Source organism: Topomyia yanbarensis, chromosome 2, assembly GCF_030247195.1.
Source record: "Topomyia yanbarensis strain Yona2022 chromosome 2, ASM3024719v1, whole genome shotgun sequence".
In the NCBI taxonomy this organism is placed as follows: Eukaryota; Metazoa; Arthropoda; class Insecta; order Diptera; family Culicidae; genus Topomyia; species Topomyia yanbarensis.
In genome coordinates, this window is record NC_080671.1 from 408387073 (window position 1) to 408404321 (window position 17249).

Here is a 17249-nt window from a genome sequence, read left to right on the forward strand (position 1 = left end):
ATTCGGGCAATTTGCAACATATAGAGCAAACAGGGGCAGCCACAAAAGATAACCTGAATAGTGGTCGCAGTGGCATAGTTTCCCTGACAAAAAAATTACTACCACATTTTTGGCTCACTTCTGTTACTCTCAAACTGGCGTGTAATTCCATAGATTCATTTAACCAAAAGATCCATACTCACCACTTGGCGCAAATAAGGCTAATAACAACTGTAGTAGTCTAGGTCATCCGAATCAATGATGAATCTGGTACCGACATCCCTCAGAAAAACTGTTTAGTTTAATACTCCTATTGATAAGATTCTGATCAATTTCAGAATCAGCCACTTCCGACGGGCACCCGAACCTACTACAAAATGTCTGTGGCCACTTATGTATAGTCCTGAAGATGTTTTACAGACGTTTGATACCCATATTGATGGATAAGGTTCCGATAAGTTTAATAATTGATCTTCTTCTGGTGCTTCTAAAAACTGCTACAGATTGTTCTACCCAGACATCCCCCAGAAAATCCATAAAATCGATACCCACGCTGATAAGTTTCCTGTCAGTTTCAAAATTGGCCGCTTCTCCCGAAACTGATTTAACTGAATTGGCTATATCCTGCGAATTTTCAACGGGTTTCTGCGTTTGATTTTCCTGATTAAATTTTATTAGCTCTACAAGTTGTCTGAACCCATAAAATAAGAAAAAATATGTCAGAAACAACTACGAAGCGAAATTATTTTTCTCGCGGCACAATGCACCAGCGCTTCAGCGCATCGCATCGGCGACGTGCAAATAATAGTAAATTTTTATTCAGTCATAAAAATTGCAGCACCAGCATTCAAAATTCAACACTTCGCGACATCCGTTGCTCACACTGCCTCTTCCCACTCCAATCAGCTGTATCATCCGCGGCGGAGTGTATTCCTCCAACAAGTGCAACCGATTAGACTCCTAATTGACACTTAAACGTCACCCCGTGAAAACATCATTCCCGGGGTCTATTACACGGAAATATACACACACTTAAACGACTAATTGATCCCAATAAAGATAAACATTCCGATAGTCACAATTTCTGATTTATTGACGGGCGCGAGCAGTTCATCGTCGCTCATCACCCGAGCACCAGGGAAGGTTCATGCCGTAGGTAGGTATAGGTACACCAACTTTCTCACCAGCATCATCAGCTGTGTACGCGCGGTACCTTCAAACCGTGTTCACCTATATAGAGCACACCCCGCGGCGGGTGTTAGGCCATTGACCTGGCGTAGACTTGCATCCAACCAACGTCGCCGCTGCCATCCGCCGCCGGGTCGCCATCGTCTTCGTCTTCTTCGTCGTCGTCGCTCAATCAGTCCGGGGCGAGAGTGCGAGAATGCAAAGTTTTTCCATTTTATAATAGAGCACTATTTTTAGAGTAGTGCACAACCAGAACTACAATCGAATCGATTGAGCCCAGTGCGCGCGATAGAGGCCAATCCAATCCGAGCCCCGACCGGGCGAAGAGTTTAGTTTCGAAAGTAAGGAAAAACTGTCTGGCAGGAATAGGTTGGAAAAACGGCTTTTAACGGGCGGAAGGCAGAAAATTGAAATTCTGGCCTCTGGTCGGTGCGGGAAGAGTCTGGTCATCGTGACGGCTGGTAGGGTGGTGCTGCTTTGTGTTCGCTTATTTAACACGTAGTCAGAATAATACTTCTTTATCTAAAAAGATATTATTTAACACGCTTGTGATTTCTGCTGATTTAATAGAAATAACTTACTTGATTCTGTTTACAAGGTAACTCTATTAGGCACACCCCAAGATCTCCTAAAGACTGCGGTTCAACGTTTCACTGATTGCATGTGCGGCTGCAGTATTATGCTAATTTTCTCGGAGTGGTCGGTAGTATTTAGCAGTAGTAGTGGTAGTATACTAGTTGTCGTAGAATGTACCGTACCGGGTACTATAGTACCGCGGTTAATAGTTAAGCCGGCCGGCGAAAAAACCCTAACCTGAAGTAATAACGCACAGGGGGGGGGGGGGGGGGGGGGTTGGCAGCTGGCCTATGACTGATCATATACAGCTGCCAGCATGTCTCGTAATGGTCGCGTTGCTGCATGCATGGGACATGACATGCCGGCTGCTTTTTGCTTAACACAACTGAAACTGTATTATTAACGTGACAGTGAACTTTTCCGAGGTGATTACACGATAAGGTTAACCTTACTTTTCCCACAGTTCACTAGTTCACTACAGTTTACAAGAACTTAGAACATGTTTGTCGATGATTCGGCTCGCTCGATTTTTGTTTTATAATTCGCTTCTTTGGCATGGTTCGATGCGTGAGCTTATCGGAGCCGTGTGTCTTTTAAATATTTACAGCAAATAAATAATTAAAATCCATTAATGTCTGTCCATCGAATTCTTCGCATCGGTAAATTACCAGTGCATGCGAAGATTTTTTTTCCGCGGTGGAGGACTATTTTCGGCGTCGCCTGATACAGTCTGAGGATCATTCGGTCTGCTTCATTGCTTGTCACGTGCGTCTATACTATCATCACTGCTGCTGTTTTAGAGGTTGTTTATTTCTTTGGTTTGCGGATTACGCTCGTGAAACCACCTTTCTTGTTTCCTGTATTGTTGTTGAAGGTACTGTTTGTTGTTCAGATGTTGTTATCGTAGATAATTAAGCATTCATTGATGGTTCAGCATGTGTTGGATACAGGGCAACAATCTGTGAATTCATTGAAGATCATAAGTACACAGCGTGGTCTGGGCACGGGTAGTGCCAGGTCTCAGGGTCACGAAGAAAGGAATATGGGACTTTAGTCGCATTCTAATCACCCGAACACCTCTGTTAATGTCTGAGAAGAGTTCTAATGGAAAGAAGTTCTCCGTATTGCGACATAAACTGGCGAATTGTATTATCGGTTGTATGCGAAAACAGATCATATAATCGTACCTCGAATTGCTTTATTTTCATAATACACAGGATTCTTGACTCTAACATTGTCACGCTCAACATTGTGGCGTATATTCTTAACGGAAATAATTTGTTCGGATAAGAGATGACTTTTGAATCCTACCAGTACAACATCGCATACATGGTGAAACTGAATAGAACAAACATCAGTTTGCGACACATTTTATCTTTCAGTAAGCGCTCCACTTCTCGGATGGTTGGTTTAACTTTCGAACCACGAAAATCCTCTACGACAGTGCAAACAAGCCGCAAAGAAATCACTGAAAGTCATCTCTATCCATACAATCCTTAGTGTTGAAACGGGAATAAAGGTGTTTGAATTTATATGACACGGTACACATGTACCTAATGCGAATGGATACCGTTAACCATTCGCATTAGGTACATGTGTACCGTTCATCCGGTTTGGTATTCGAGACCGATATCATTGCTGGACGGAAGCAAGAATTTTGCAAAGTTATTCAGGATAATAAAATACATAGTTGTATCATGACTGTCTAAAACATGGTATTTCAATCAACCCCGTTCGAGGAAAAGTGCCATGGATATTGTTTAAAACCTCTATATGTTTAATCCTTCATGTATTCGACAAGGTTGCTTCGTGTCTTCAGCAAAGTTATTTGAAATTACATTCTCAAAAATTTTGCAGAAGCCAGCAAGTCGCCAACAAAATCTGTTGAATGTGTTAATTTTCCGCATTACACCGATTTTTCTGAAATCAGGCTTAAATATTCATTATTATTGTTTATAAGTTAATTAAACTATATAAATCTAAATTTAAGTTGAACCAAATCTAATTAATTAAACCTAAATACCTAAAAATAATAAACTAAATTAAATTCTATGAACTTCACCAACAATTAATGCTAAGCCAAATCTACCACCATGAACTGCTATACAAAAGGGTGCGCCACCCTACTGAGCGATACACAATCCCGCAATGCAGCAGAAAGTGATATTATTGCAGATCGCACCAAACAGTGACCGTACAATACCAGTAAAAAACCAACGATCGTGATACACTGGTCCGTAGGTACAAAACAATCATCAGCTGTACAACCCAGCTGACAAAGGAGTTGACAAAATTACCCCGATCGAGACAGTCAGGGCGTGTTGCCTTTTGCCGCGATTTGATAAGGTTGTGAATAATACCCCGGTCGAAACAGACACTGTGTATCCCGTTAAGTCAGCCGTCGCGAGTGAATAATTTAATCGCAGAATAAAATTGTGAAGATTCCTTCGTTTTACACCGCGAGTGCAGTAAAAAAATTGCTAGTTCCCTAGCGAAGAAAGGCTTGTGTGTGGGACAGAAAACCCTGTCCAAAAAGGGTTAGTGCAGTGACGTCCATACGGACACGGCTAAAGACAAGTGATTTGTGCGCCGTATATTTCGAGGAAAGCTTCCCTGCTCATCGACGATCGTTCTGGGCCGTCCTTCTGCGGACGGAAGCAAATCCTTCGAGCAAGGAACCGGAAAATTTCTGGTGAGTCGCCCCAACATTTGGTCCTTCGAGCCGGATCGGAGGAAACCCCAACCAGAAAGGATCGGTGCGGTGAGTACACCATTGCAAATTGCTGCTGACGCGACGCTACGGCAAAGACACTGCCCGTCCCAGCCCCCTGAAGGTGCCTACCGTTAAGGCCATTTTGGACGCTATCGCTGCAGTTCATTGCGAAGTTTTGTAATCGCAGCTGATTTGCGCCTACTCGGAACAGAATTTTTTGATAATTTTCTGTTTGCGAAAAAATTTGCATGTTTTTGCTAAGGTGGTGGTGAGTGGCAAATTCGCGTAGATTGGTACGCTCGCGTCGGGAAGGATAATTTCATTCGATTTGCGTACCATTCTCGGTCGTTCCGCGTAAAGGTGGCATATCGCGACGGGAAGGATTTTTTTTTCGTTCGAATTGTGCCATTTTCGATTCCGTGTCGTGTAGGAACGGTACCCGCGCCGGGAAGGAGTCCGAATTTTCGATTGGTACCGTTTTTCCCGTTTCCGATATTTAAAGTGGTGGTAGTGAAGATCAGTGTAGTGGTACAATAATGGCGACCAAGACCGAAAAGAAGCTGTCAGAGTACGTGATCCAGCGGAAAGGGATCCTTGTAGTGCAGAAGGCAGTGGAGAAGTTTGCGGAGAATTTCGATTGCGATCGGGATGCCTGCCAAATTCCAATTCGCCTCGATTCATTGGACCGGATCTACAAGGAGTTCCTGGAGGTACAAGGACAGATCGAGTTGTACGATAAGCCGGAGATGTTGGATACCCATCTGGAAGAGAGAATGGATTTCGAGACGCGTTATTGTACAGTGAAAGGATTTCTGCTGTCCAATCGTGCTACGGACCTCAACCCAACCATGCTGAACAGCACAATGGCGGCACCTGTTCATGCTTCGTCCTCGTTCCATCTACGATTACCCAAGATCGATCTTCCCAAGTTTAACGGTGATTTTTCGCGTTGGCTCGCATTCCGTGACACGTATACGTCGATGATCCACAGCAATGCAGATATTCCGACGGTTGCGAAGCTGCAGTACTTGCTGCAGTCGCTGGAGGGAGAAGCCCGAAAACCATTCGAGTCCGTAGACATTGAAGCGGACAACTACGCATCGACTTGGGAAGCATTGCTAAAGCGGTACGACAACAAGCGGTTCCTGAAGCGTCAGCTCTTCCGTGCTCTGTACGACCTCCCACCGGTCAAACGAGAGAACCCTCCAGAAATCCAAGGATTGGCTGACGATTTTCACCGGCATGTGCGGGCTTTGGCAAAGTTAGGCGAGCCAGTCCATTATTGGGACACCCCATTGGTCAACCTCCTTTCCTACAAGTTGGATCCAACTACGCTACGTGCTTGGGAGGAAAAAACCAGCAATAACGACGACGTTACCTATGATATGCTGATCGAGTTCCTCTACCAGCGTGCCCGAATGCTGACGTCTGTCGTAACTGACCTACAGTATCGGTCCCAACAACCGGTTATAGCCAAGGTGGCCGGTCCGATTCCAACCCCGAAGCCGTTCAAGGTGGCGTACAAGGCAGCTACCGTTGAACCGAACTACAGTGCTCCCTCGTGCCTCGCTTGTCCAGAGAAGCATTTCCTCTTCCAATGCCCTGCATTTTCCGAGGTGTCCGTCCGCCAGCGCCGTGAGCTGGTTTCCCAAAAGCGCTTATGCTGGAATTGCTTCCGTACTGGACACCAAGCCCGGAACTGTACCTCCAAGTTCTCTTGCCGTTACTGTCACGAAAAACACCACTCCCTGCTGCACGAGTCAGAATCGTCGAAGATGCTATCGACTCCTGTTAACGAGGAAGGTCAGCCGATTCCCTCGACGTCCGCCCACGCTGACCCTTCAAGCTCGGCGAAATCGAACAGCCAAGTAAGCTTATCGGTTCAGGCTCAGCATAGTACAGTTTTACTGGAAACTGTTTCCCTCTTCGTCGTAGGTCAGAATGGCAAGAAGATCCCCGCACGCGCACTTCTAGATTCCGGATCCATGTGTAACTTCATCACCAAGAAGCTTGCAAATTCCCTGAACCTTCATCGCACCAAGGTGGATATCGCAGTAGCTGGTATAGGAGAATCCACCAAGCAGATTAAGTGCCAATTAACTGCTATGATCGAGTCGAAGTCGACACCGTACTCCACCAAGCTTGAGTTCCTGATCCTCAAGAGACCGACGGTCAACCTTCCGACCGTTCCGATCGACATTTCCGCGTGGAATCTTCCCAAGTTGTCGTTGGCAGACCCCAGATTCCACATCCCATCCGACATTGACATGGTTGTCGGTGGTGAAGCGTATCATGAGCTGCATCCTGGCAGCAAGCGTTCCCTGGGAGAGGGACTACCGTTGCTAATAGAGACGGTGTTTGGATGGACTGTTTCCGGGAAGATATCCATCAATCATCCCACCATTCCCCGCATCTGCCATCTAACCACTGTCGATCGAAGCTTAGAACAAGCGTTGCAGAAGTTCTGGGAGCTAGAAGCTGTTGAGCCGTGTTCTGTGTATTCCGTAGAAGAAAAACAGTGTGAAGAACTTTACGCTACTACCACCACTCGCGATTCGTCCGGTCGTTATCTCGTTCGTTTGCCACTCACCCGTGATCCGCTAGTCAACCTCGGCGAATCCAGAGCCATCGCCGAACGTCGGTTTCTGAGCCTTGAGAAGCGACTAGAGCAGGATCCACCCACCAAGGATGCATACTGCAAGTTCATGGACGAATACGAACGAATGGCGCACATGAAGAAGCTCGTCGATCCAGTAGACGATGTGAACCCGCACTGCTACCTCCCGCACCATCCTGTGTTCAAGGAATCCAGCACAACCACGAAGGTCCGAGTTGTTTTCGACGCGTCGTGTAAAACATCGTCAGGATTTTCCGTCAACGATAAGCAGCTCGTTGGTCCTGTCGTCCAGGAGGACCTGCTGTCTATCGTCATGAGGTTCCGCACACACCCGATCGCCATCGTAGCCGACATCGAGAAGATGTACCGACAGATTCAGCTGCATCCCGAGGACCGACCGCTTCAACGCATTCTCTGGCGTTCCAACCGCGACGATCCGCTCATATCGTACGAGCTCCAAACCGTTACGTACGGTTTTGCATCCGCGCCATTCCTGGCAACTCGCACCCTCCTACAAGTTGCACAGGACGAAGGCGACAAGTACCCCGCCTCCGTAGATGCTGTGAAGCAGGATTTTTACGTCGATGACTTTTTATCGGGAGCTGACGATGTCCAATCCGCAATCCGCCTTCGCCAAGAAGTTTCCGCCATGCTTACGTCAGCTGGCCTTCCGTTAAAGAAGTGGGCATCCAATTCCTCCGAAGTCCTTGCGCAAGTCCCGCAAGAAGATCTCGCTCTACTACCACTGCATGATCTCCAGGACGAACAATCCATATCCACCTTAGGACTCGTTTGGGAGCCGAAGTCCGATACGATGCGCTTCAAGGTCCAGTTGCCGTTACCAGCACCCGTCCTGACCAAAAGGAAGGTCATGTCCTACATTGCGCAGATCTTCGACCCACTAGGGCTAGTTGGCCCGACAATCACCGTAGCGAAGCTGTTCATGCAGCGCCTGTGGGCATTGAAGACCGACGCAGGAGATTCATACGAGTGGGATCGTCCGCTGCCTCCGCGTCTACAAGGCGAATGGAAGGAGTTCCATGGTACGCTAGATGCAATCTCCAAAATCCGCATTCCCAGATTCGTGTCGCAGATCAAGACCGAAACCATCCAGCTCCACTTTTTCTCCGATGCTTCAGAGAAGGCATATGGTGCATGCTGCTACGTCCGTTCTGAGTCAGCTGCAGGGATTCGTGTTCAGCTGCTAACGTCAAAATCAAGGGTCGCACCGTTAGCCACCTGCCAATCGATTGCGCGCCTAGAGTTGTGTGCCGCTGTGTTGTCGGTTAGCCTATATGAGAAGGTGATGAAGTCCCTTAAGACATCGTGCGAAGTGTTCTTCTGGGTTGATTCGACGATAGTCCTCTACTGGCTACAATCGTGCCCGTCGCGCTGGAAAACGTTCGTGGCAAACCGAGTGTCCACAGTCCAATCCTCTACCGCATCTTGTTCCTGGCAGCACGTTCCCGGAGAATCCAACCCAGCAGACCTTATATCACGAGGTGTCAATCCAACCGATATCGTGAACCTCGAGTTTTGGTGGATAGGACCGCAATGGTTAGGGGTTTTGCCACACCATTGGCCACGCACTGTGCTGCCAGCGTTCGATTTATCCACAATGCCAGAGAGCAAAAGCAATGTCGCCGTGATGTCGGTAACGGTAGCCGAACCATCGTTTTCCGCTCGACTGTTCAGTCGCTACTCCAGCTTTACAAAGCTACGACGTTCCATCGCGTATTGGATGCGATATTTCCGCTCTCTACGAGTTGCCGTGCAGAAAACCAAGCCAGAGCCGTTTGACTCGCTTTCAACGGCCGATCTACGCGAGGCTGATTTAGCCTTGTGTCGCGTAGCCCAACGGGAGATGTTCTCCAAGGAGCTCTCTAAAATAACCAGACGTGAACCCCTTCCCGCATCGTTAAAGTGGTTGAAACCGACGATGTATAAAGATGGCGTTATTCGAGTCGGTGGGAGACTCAAATACGCCGTAGTTTCGGAAGAAATGAAGCACCCGATAATGCTGCTTGCGAAGCATCCGCTGTCCGTGTTGTTGACCGAGTACTACCACAGCAATCTGCTACATGCAGGACCACAACTGACGCTAACTACACTGCGTCAGAAGTACTGGGTGATTGGAGGACGCGACCTCGTTCGCCGCACGTACCATCAGTGCCACACGTGTTTTCGCAGCAAGCCCCGTTTGATCCAGCAAACCGTAGCAGACCTGCCGTCCTCGCGAGTCTCGCCAACTAGACCGTTCTCCGTATGCGGTGTAGACTATTGTGGACCTGTCTACATTAAATCGCTGATACGCAACCGTGCACCTACGAAGGCATACATCGCAATCTTCGTGTGTTTCTCCACCCGCGCTGTCCACATCGAACTGGTTTCTGACCTATCCACGCCAGCCTTTCTGGCTGCCCTCCGCCGTTTCGTCGCCCGCAGAGGAAGAATGAGGGAGATCCATAGCGACAACGGCACCGCATTCAAGGGAGCGTCCAATGCACTCAACCGAATCCACCACATGCTAAAGTCCGATCAGGGTGGACGAAAGCAGATCCTCGACTGGTGTTCCGAGAATGAGATCATGTGGCGATTCATTCCACCTCGCGCTCCGCACTTCGGCGGTCTGTGGGAAGCAGCCGTCAAGTCAGCAAAGCACCATCTGCTTCGTGAGATCGGCAGTGTGAATGTCAGCTACGAGGACATGATAACCATACTCGCCCAGATCGAGATGTGTCTAAACTCCAGACCTCTCACTGCCATACCGTCCGATCCGTCAGACCTGGAAGCTCTGACCCCAGGCCATTTCCTGGTAGGAACCAGCCTACTAGCCGTTCCAGAACCGTCGCTGTGCGATGTACCGGACAATCGACTGTCGCATTGGCAGCTCACCCAGAAGCGTGTCCAAAGGATTTGGGCAAGGTGGTATCCCGAGTACCTTCAGCAGCTGCAGTCACGAGCCACGAAGCAGCACCCCACAGTCACCATTGAACCCGGACGAGTTGTGGTGATCAAGGACGAATGTCTGCCGCCAACCCAATGGCCACTTGGAAAAATCACCCAGGTGCACCCGAACAAGGATGGAGTCGTTCGCGTCGTCACTCTGAAAACAGCCACGTCCGATTCAGTTGTCCGCGCAGTCGTCAAACTGGCCTTGCTTCCGACACCGGAAACGCAGTCCACACCGTCAGATCCCAGTTCAGACGATGAATAGAAGAAGAAGTAGAAGAAAAATGTGACGAGTGTTTAAGTAGCCAAGCCACTTCAAGGTGGCCGGAATGTTTATAAGTTAATTAAACTATATAAATCTAAATTTAAGTTGAACCAAATCTAATTAATTAAACCTAAATACCTAAAAATAATAAACTAAATTAAATTCTATGAACTTCACCAACAATTAATGCTAAGCCAAATCTACCACCATGAACTGCTATACAAAAGGGTGCGCCACCCTACTGAGCGATACACAATCCCGCAATGCAGCAGAAAGTGATATTATTGCAGATCGCACCAAACAGTGACCGTACAATACCAGTAAAAAACCAACGATCGTGATACACTGGTCCGTAGGTACAAAACAATCATCAGCTGTACAACCCAGCTGACAAAGGAGTTGACAAAATTACCCCGATCGAGACAGTCAGGGCGTGTTGCCTTTTGCCGCGATTTGATAAGGTTGTGAATAATACCCCGGTCGAAACAGACACTGTGTATCCCGTTAAGTCAGCCGTCGCGAGTGAATAATTTAATCGCAGAATAAAATTGTGAAGATTCCTTCGTTTTACACCGCGAGTGCAGTAAAAAAATTGCTAGTTCCCTAGCGAAGAAAGGCTTGTGTGTGGGACAGAAAACCCTGTCCAAAAAGGGTTAGTGCAGTGACGTCCATACGGACACGGCTAAAGACAAGTGATTTGTGCGCCGTATATTTCGAGGAAAGCTTCCCTGCTCATCGACGATCGTTCTGGGCCGTCCTTCTGCGGACGGAAGCAAATCCTTCGAGCAAGGAACCGGAAAATTTCTGGTGAGTCGCCCCAACAATTATTGCTTGTCAATTTTTTGATCTCATCTCTATAAAAGAAGGTGTGTTTCGAGGCAATATCTATGTCATGATTTTGAATAATTTAGACGCTTTTGAATTAGTTATGGAATTTACGTTTCTACTTGGTCTCATCAGAATCCGAAAAGAACTTAGTGACAGGACTAAGCTAGCACCGGATTGACGCTGGAGCTAGCGTCATTTGTGTTTCTGAGGAAACCCCTAGTTCTGCGTGATGTCCCGCAAGAAAAGGAGTTATGATCAAGCCGATGAGAATTGATGAAGCTCTGCCCTGCTAAGTTAGTTTTGGATTCTGATGAGACAAAGTCATGGCGCAAATTCCATAATTAAGTTAGTTGTAAGTTTTGTGCCTTTTATTCAGTTCGTTTATTTGATAGGCACAAATGCGTCAGATTGGCGGCCAAATTCATTTGTTTTTACATTTTAAATACTCAAAACTAGAAGGTTACAGTGTTCAGATTTTTTTTTTATATTAAGAGGACGAGTTCTACAGCTATCTTAAGAATAGAAATACAGTTCTATATACAAGAGTGGGGGCAAAAGATTTTTTTTATGAAAAATTCAAAAGGGGGAGGAATAGTTTTTTACGAAATATTTTACTGTTATATTAAAATTAAAAATATAGTTTAGTATACAAAAGGGGGAACAAGTTTTTATGAGAAATTTCACAGCTATCTTAAAACTAGGAATACAGGGTACAAATTTGATTGTTTTTATGGAGACTTATGCTTGGTTAAGATATTCAAAGGACATGGAAAGAAGAGCAGACCTTGTAACTTTCGGGCAAACAGGAGATCAGCGACACAGTGCCTTCTCAGTAGGTCGTCGAGTACCGGGTTTGCGGATGGTATTCTTCAGACCTGCGGGGAAGTTATCAGACCATCGGGTCGCTCTCGCTTCAGTTTCCTTCTATGTAGGGCGATGGCGGTTGCTTAGTGCCACTCTAGCACTGGTCGGGTCTTTAAGGTAGGACAGGGAGCTTCTGGAAACGAGAAATGAGAGAGAAGGGTTAAATTGGGATGTTTATCGTTTTTATAAAGATGTAAATAAAGGACATATAGGGGAGATCGCAATTTGCCAACATATCCCGACTGGGACATTGGGTGGTCTACCTCGGGCCCGAAGGGAATTCTTTAACTGAGACCTGGTGTCACAATACCCGACGCATACCCAGACAACGTGGTCGATGTCGTGATAATCTTCATTATAAGCGCACCGACTACTCTCTGTGAGCCCAATACGCCGCAAATGCGCATCCAATCCAGAAAATACGGGAATTGCTTTTTAGGCTTTACCGCACGAAGAGCCTCGATAGAGCTGAGGCTGTCCGAAATGATGAAGTAGTGATCTGTGGGTAAAGTGTCGATGATCCCAAGGGCGTACTGAATAGCGGCTAATTCAACGACGTAAACTGAAGCAGGATCATTGAGCTTGAATGAAGCGGTGACATTATCATTGAAGATAACGAAGCCAGTGGACCTATCGAGATTTGATTCGTCGGTGTAAACAATTTTGTCGCAGACGACTTCTCGGAATTTATTATAAAATATATTGGGGATCACTTGAGGGCGTATATGATCCGGGATTCCACGGGTCTCTTCTTTCATGGATGTTTCGAAGAATACAGTTGAATCAGAAGTATCAAAGAAAGGGACACGGTCGGGATTATATGAAGAAGGATTGATGCTCTGTGCCATATAGTCGAAGTACAAGGACATAAAACGGGTTTGAGAATTAAGCTCGACGAGTCCCTCGCAGTTTTCAATCACCAACGGGTTCAAGATGTCGCATCGGATGAGCAATCGATATGAGAGTTCCCATAATCGATTTTTCAGCGGTAGAACGCCCGCCAGCACTTCGAAACTCATCGTATGGGTCGAGTGCATGCAACCTAAGGCAATGCGCAAGCAACGATACTGAATTTTCTCCAGTTTGATGAAGTGTATGTTCGTAGCGGAATGGAAACAGAAACACCCGTACTCCATCACGGACAATATCGTTGTTTGGTACAACCTGATCTCCTGGGTGCCCCCCACTATGTTCCAGTTATTGTCCGGATAAAATTGATCCTTTGTTGGCATTTCTGTTCCAGATACCTAATACCATCCCCAGGTACCTTTAGAGTCGAACCAGACCCCGAGGTGAAAACTTGATTGATCGCTACACCCATTAATAGAAGCTGAAGTTGCGCCGGCTCACGCTTCCTAGAAAAGACAACCAATTCAGTTTTCTCCGTGGAGAACTCGATACCCAGCTGGAGAGCCCAAGCAGACAAATTATGCAAAGCATCTTGCAATGATCCCTCAAATCGGCAGCATTGGGCCCTGAAGCAGTGATCACTCCATCGTCTGCAAGTTGCCTTAGAGTGCATGAATTGACAAGACAATCGTTAATGTCTTGTCAATTCACGTAAAAATTGTAGAGCAAGGGACTTAGACATGAGCCCTGGGGAAGACCCATGTATGGTTTTGTGCTTTTTTGCGCAAATGTAGTTTAAAACAATTTTCTCCTTAGTGGAGAAAAAATAGTTTTTGCCTAAAATTTTTCTTCACTAAGGAGAAATATAGCATTGTAAATTTTAGATGTTTTGAGTTCAGGAACTCATCCCCTGTTTGATTCCGCTGAAAGAAATTATAATCTTCGGATTTCTGGCGGCATGTCGCAGTACTGGGACACAACTGGAAAGAATAGATGGAACCCGACCAAAATAAGTCTTAAAATATTTGAAATTGCTTAAGAAGTCTGTTTCTTATTGTTGCAGTATCATATGGCGAAATTACTTCGGAACAGCCACTTACAGTCCGATGAGAATGATCGGACGATAACGATAAGATGCAATTATCTGTGACTTTCAATCGATAAATATCGTTTATGTTTGGTTTGATTCCTAGAAGCAATTCAATTAGAGAACCGGTGAAAATGGGATCTCGTGTGTAAAAACGAGTCATAACTTCGAACGAGTGCCCCCTCCCCCCATTTCGTGCTATCAGTTAACCCTTATTTTAAATCATTCTCTTTTGTGTTTTGGTATGGATAACGCATATGCATGGTGCAATTGTCCAAAAAGAAAATATTTTCCTTGAAGAACAACTCATGAAATAAAGAATGGAAAAATTCATTATTTTTCATTCAACAAATATGCAAATATTAATGCTTCTATAGTGGCTTCCTACCATCTTGATGCCATCAAAGTTAAAACTACGCGAGATTTTTTCATATTCTCTGCTGAATTGACGAAACAAACATGGTACTGTCGTGAACGTTTCGTCCGTGACCCAATACTTTGCTTGTCCAAAACACTGCAGGTTCTCATAGATTTTTAAAGTATTGCTCGTTCATTGTTGTGTATTATTTTTCAAAAATTGTTTACAAGTGTGTCGATAATACAATTCGCCTCGCAATACAATAATATAGGCTTGAAAGTTTTTTGATAAAAGCACTTCGGTAAAATGAAAAATAATCCAGCCTTTCTTTTGCAATAACACAGGAAAATCAAAAACAATTCTATGAATATAAAGATTTCAAAGTATTTTAAATTTTGCAGTCTCTCGTCAAGCTGTATGAGAGGATGGCATAGCATCGCTTAGTTATATCTAACCCAAAAATCGAACCTAACGTTAAAATCTTTGTTTTTTTTTGAAATTTTGCCTATCGCCGATTAAGCCTAACGTAAATTTTGCCATTCACTCAACATACCTAACGTACATTATGCCGATGGTCTATTATGACTGTCGTATGTATGCCAAACGTATTTATGCTAAACGTGTTTCTGCCTAACGAATATATGCCTAGCGTCACGAACCCCGTTAAGCCTTTTCCGAAAATTGGGTTCTAGAGAATTCCGCTAAAACGAATGGTAAATGGCGTCGAACATCGATATTTGGCGTCTACTTGTCAAGCCTACTCCGAAAACACTCATATTGCTGAAACGCACTTCCACAATGTGAGTGGTTTCGAAATGGGCCGAAAAAGCAGAAAAGGGATCCTCTAGATCCATCTTTTCTAAAAAAAAGGACTTAGAATTAATTTCAAAAATCTTGCAAAAATCCGTGTCAAATTCGAAAACCTTGCTGTGTAAAAACCGTGTAAAACGAAAATTTCAACGTAAATTCATTTGATCAACCAGTTCATAGAGCTGACACATCGCAATCTGACTTTCTTATGCACAAACTGTTTTCTGAGCACAAAGAGTGACTCTGGCTTAAGTCATAGTGGCTTGCGCGGGGTATCCATAATTTTGATAGCGGTTTTTTTTTTCTACGTCAAGTAATGGGTTAACATGAAGTTGTTGCAACACAGTAAATTTGCACAGCAAATCTCATTTATTTACCGGATAAATATCAAATTTCTTGTACACTTGTATGCATGTCTTTAGAAAAGTTTTTATATATTGAATCAATTATTGGATATTGATTGGTTGACGTTTTCGCTTCGCTCCAACCACATGAACTTGAACTGTCGTACCGAGCATTTTTGATCCACTTCACAAGCGTGCCATTCGCATCCTATAAGCTCTTCTTGGTCTTTCTAAGTTCCCGCTTCATCATTGTCGAATAGACATTTCCGCGGACTTATGTCCGTGCAGAGAAAACGTATGTAATAAGCCTCATACTATTTTAGCATACTCTCAGAATACAGTGGAGATCCGATTTTATCAGCACCCGATTTCATCAGCCCCCGATTTCATCTACCCTCGATTTCATCAGCTTTTTGACCGGATTTTATCAGCTTCATATAAAAATTGATAGTTGGTAGTTTGATGGGCTCTAGCAGACGAACCAAGTTGAATTCGAGTAAATCCTTTCTTGGGCATATATTTCTTATCTCAGAGATCCGAAAAATGCAAAAATAAAAATATTATTTTTTTTTAAATTTTGCGCTGTTAGACCCCCTTAAGGGGAACTTCGTAAATAATCAGAAAAGATTGCAAGGAAATATCTAAGAAAGAAGAAGAAGAAAGAAGAATACTTTAAGAGCTTCGGTTTATTAAAAAGACAAAAAAATATATGTCCCGATTTTATTAATGTCCCTGTTTTATCAGCTTAAAATTCGCCAAAGGGTTGATAAAAACGAGTCTTTACTGTAGTACCATGAAGCTAAATACGGCCGAAATTTGGATTTTTGTTTGTTTTACTCCAAAAAAGGCTTGAATGTAAATTTCACCCTTGATTGCACTTATTGTAACGAAAATTTCCACAGGTCCAGATTGCTTGCCAAGTAAGGTATTTCGCTGCGAATTTCGGCTTATGGTCCAATATCAATAGAATTTTGAATATTCTTAGTATTCTTAATACAGCTGAATTAGGGGTTTTCAGCTTTGTTTTTAAAAGAGCGATGGAAGTTTGGAATTTTTTAACGAGACTCAAATTCAATAAGTTTCTAATATTGAATCGTTCCAATAGTAGAAGCTATAGATATAATATGTTAGAAGTAAGCGTTCGTCTTCAAAATCTCCTGAAGCTCATGTAAAGGACACTTTAGTAAAAAATGAAAACTGTAATATATTTGCCTACCCTAAGGAGCATTTTTAGTTTTATAGCACACTACAAGTGGATTCTAAGTTTTAAGAATGGTTTCAAGAGTGTCATAAAAGCTCAATTATGGGACATTAATATGGTATAAGGTATTTTATTTCATTTACCAGGAACAGCATTGAATGTTAGGTGTCCTAATTGTAGATAATATTGGAAAAAATATTCTAGAAAAATATATTCTAGATGTAAAAGTGCTCCTAATTTTGAAACAAATATAGTTTAGTAGTTGATATTATATATTGGACCGAATGTGTCTGTGTCCTAAAATAAACTTGAAGCTGTTCAAAGGTTACTTTGGTGTACAGTAAAAACTAAAAACGTTTTTTGAATAAAATCGTTGTTTTTGAAACGCTAAATTTGTCCAAGGGATCATCCATAAATGACGTAGCATTGTATGGGGGAGGGGGGAGTTTTGTATTTTGTAATGATGTATGACGACAGGGGGGTAGGGGGTCATGTCATGCTACGTGACTTTACCCGTTTCATCTAACATCGCTTTTTAATTTTTTAAAATTTTTTACGGGATCAAGGGGGGGGGGGAGGTTTACCGTCAAGCTACGTAATTACCAAGGGGTATTTAGG

At 44.3% G+C, this 17249-nt stretch overlaps 1 protein-coding gene across 5 annotated transcripts in view; it reads left to right on the forward strand.

Annotated features, from left to right (window-relative positions):
- LOC131685046 (microtubule-associated protein Jupiter) overlaps positions 1–17249 on the forward strand; it is a 181006-nt gene that overhangs the window by 48714 nt on the left and 115043 nt on the right. The window lies entirely within an intron of this gene.